This window comes from Megalopta genalis, chromosome 1 (genome assembly GCF_051020955.1).
Source record: "Megalopta genalis isolate 19385.01 chromosome 1, iyMegGena1_principal, whole genome shotgun sequence".
NCBI lineage: Eukaryota > Metazoa > Arthropoda > Insecta > Hymenoptera > Halictidae > Megalopta > Megalopta genalis.
In genome coordinates, this window is record NC_135013.1 from 45,543,489 (window position 1) to 45,546,766 (window position 3,278).

At 27.9% G+C, this 3,278-nt stretch overlaps 1 long non-coding RNA gene across 4 annotated transcripts; it reads left to right on the forward strand.

The window, feature by feature from the left end:
* Nucleotides 1–113: 113 nt before the first annotated feature.
* Nucleotides 114–3,061, forward strand: LOC117229389 (uncharacterized). Of its 4 annotated transcripts, none has more exons than XR_013036770.1 (3): nucleotides 114–292; nucleotides 647–804; nucleotides 1,931–3,061. It is a non-coding gene; the product is annotated as an uncharacterized LOC117229389 (long non-coding RNA). The 4 variants fall into 4 exon arrangements; XR_013036769.1 differs by having other exon boundaries at nucleotides 115–292; nucleotides 647–2,790; nucleotides 2,946–3,061; XR_004492536.2 differs by having other exon boundaries at nucleotides 116–292; nucleotides 647–2,790; nucleotides 2,941–3,061.
* Nucleotides 3,062–3,278: the final 217 nt, after the last annotated feature.

Sequence of the window (3,278 nt, forward strand, 5' to 3'; positions counted from 1 at the left end):
CCCGAGCATAGAAAACAGCTGGTCTCACATAGGGATCTAACTGCGTACGTCTGGTACTCTGGTAGTTGGTACCAGAGTAGGGATATCACGGTTAAAGCGAACGACGATCTCCAGGTAACAGCATTGTCTCAAATCTGCAGTCGTACGAAGCACTCGATGGCTCCACTTATTTTGACGAAACCGGCTTATCTGCGATCGCTATACTTCACTATTTTAGTCCCCGCGCCTTGCACAATCGAACTCAGATACCGAGTGATTGGGACTGTTCGAAGCGTGTTGCGCACGGAGCTGGGTAAAATAATATTTTAAATCGCAAATATTAAATAGATATTTTATTTTAGTATATTTAAAAGTAAAATATTTTATTTGTTCTAAAAAAAAATTGTGAGATAATAGTTTAGAATATTTTATTTATTTAATTTATTATCATCAAATAAAATATTTTTATTTTCCTAATACATAGTGTAAAATATAATTATTTTGGTAATCTGAAACGAAATACTTTTCTTCTTCTGCGTGTTTATAAAAAATATACATTCAATAATAGCTCTTCATGAATAGATTAGACAATAGATTTCATCTGCAAACATTATGACTTTTTATATTATCTCGTTTTACGTTAACCATTATCACGATTTATTTTCAGGTTAAGAACAATGGGAAGTATTCTATTTTATGTTTTATCTTATTAAAATGAAAAATATTTTATTTTCTCTATAAATATTACCCAGCTCTGGTTGCACATCTCTGACAAAAAGCATTATTCGATTGAACGAATGGAACATGTTTTTGCTTGCAAGAAAGGTAAATTAAATGGTAAAACATGTCATATATGCAGAAAATATTAATTGGATAATGAGTATAATAATTTTATTACTTTTACGTATGGTAATGGTAAAACATGTCATGTATGCAGAAAATATTAATTGGATAATGAGTATAATAAATTTATTACTTTTACGTATGGTAATGGTAAAACATGTCATGTATGCAGAAAATATTAATTGGATAATGAGTATAATAATTTTATTACTTTTACGTATGGTAATGGTAAAACATGTCATGTATGCAGAAAATATTAATTGGATAATGAGTATATAATAATTTTATTACTTTTACGTTTAATCTTTTTGGTGTTTTCAGAGACACCTTTGACAGTTCTCTTCTCTTTGACAGTTTATGCAATTTTTAATTTAAATGCAACTATATATACAAAACTAGGATAATACTAATCTACAGTTAAGTTATATTAATATTTTATTTTGTTTCTCTATATTGTTCCTTTTTGTAATTGTCTCTCTCTTGTTTCTATCAATTTCTTCATATCTGCTTTAATTCTAAGGCTTTTGTTATGACTGTTGTTTTATAAGATACACTATTAAATAGTATGATACTGATTTGTGGAACAATTTAATGACTTCCGAGCTCCTAAAAAATTTGTTTGGTAACTTCAAGTGTGTTCAATACTTTACCATGTTAATTAAATATTTTTAATTTTTATATATTATCGAAAAGTGTACTATTTCGCAACACGAATGTTACATGTTACTTTCCGTAACATTTATTCTTTTTATCGAGTTAGTAATTTTTTGTTTCTTTATTTTCTTTTATTCCTTGTTGGAGTATGCCACAAAGAATAATTTGAAGTTTCACAGACATTATAAAGTATATTCTTATCAATATATACAACAATTTTATTAAAAATACAAGGAACACCATCTTGTTTGGTGTCGCTTTATCTGGTCTCCATTCTGTTGTGTAAATAAATTTTTCTCGAGTCTCTTCAACAAATTTGATTTGTGGTGTCTAATAAATTTCTTAATTTGACGTTAAAATTATGAATGACACTTTGAGTTCAAAACAGGTTATCAATTGTTTCTTTAACGTACATTATGAATTCAGTTGTAGTTCATTAAACATTATCTTTCAGTTTCTCCTTCAGCCCGTTATTACGTGTTCTAGAAGCATAAAGATAAATATAACTATTACCATATGAAAAAGGAATGTTAAATAAAAAGAGCAGAAAATCGAACACATACCGTAAATTTTCAAGATCTTTATTCAAATTTGTACAGCACTATTTCACAGCGTTTAGTGCTAATTACGATGAAAATAAAAACGAGTCTGTTAACAGCTGGCTATTTGCTGGAGGAGTTAAACACATTCGGACTGGAAACATGGTTTGCACGTTTTTCGATGTATGTAGACGTGACCTTCTGTTCAATGTTTCTCAAAATTGAAAAAGGAAGCATTTCTTTTATGTATACGTAACTATCTAATTGATAGCAATAATAATAGTGCAATTTAAATGCTTAACATATTTTCTTCCCTGCAGTAAATTTATATGCTTTGACTAATCAACTTTGTTACAATAATTTATTTGCAGCAAAAGATAAAACAAAAATTTTTAGTTACACGTTTATATAAAAATCGAATATACGGTCGTTTAAAGAATAATTGAACAGTAAAGCCTCGGTTTGGAAATTAATATGATTTTGGCGATGGTTGTTAATTAGCAATCAATTTAAAGCTGTGTTACAAAATCTGACATACTTTCATCTATATATAATTGAATTTCAGATTATTGTGATTTCGACATTTTAGGTTTCATTCAAACGAAAATTAAAAACGATATCTTATATTCCAACATCTTATTTTCATTAACGAAATGCATAATTTATTACAATTCATTCGAAATGTTTAACTGCAAGTAATTGACAAGAAGAATTTTGGAAATTACTGAACGTAATGCCGTGTATAACGATTCAAGCCGACGCATTTGAATCAGTGGTAAACATGTTATGATAATTTTCATAAGGGGAGAGATAATATCTGTATCTCCATGCTTTTGTTTCGTTTTTCATACGCTGACTACACCCGTTTCTACGATAATTATACCCAACGGAAACAAAAACGCTGGTCCTTCACGGATTAATGAAGAAAAGTGCACACCTTTTTTTGCAATACGAGCGAATGCATGATAATCGACGTATATGTGTATGCTTTATTCTTGCCTGATATTCTGTTTTGTCGGAAATAAAAGAGAGAATATGATTTATAATGAATTTGTACCATAAATTTGAATTATAATAGATTTTTAATAGAAGCCTAAATTGTAGTAGATTTTTAATAGAAATTAAATTAATTTAATTAATTAATTAAATTTTAATTAATTAAATTAAATTAATTAATTTCAAATAGAGGTAAAATTGATTACATTATATTTTTTACATAGAATTTAATTACAATGGAATTAATTTAATTCCATTTATTATTTA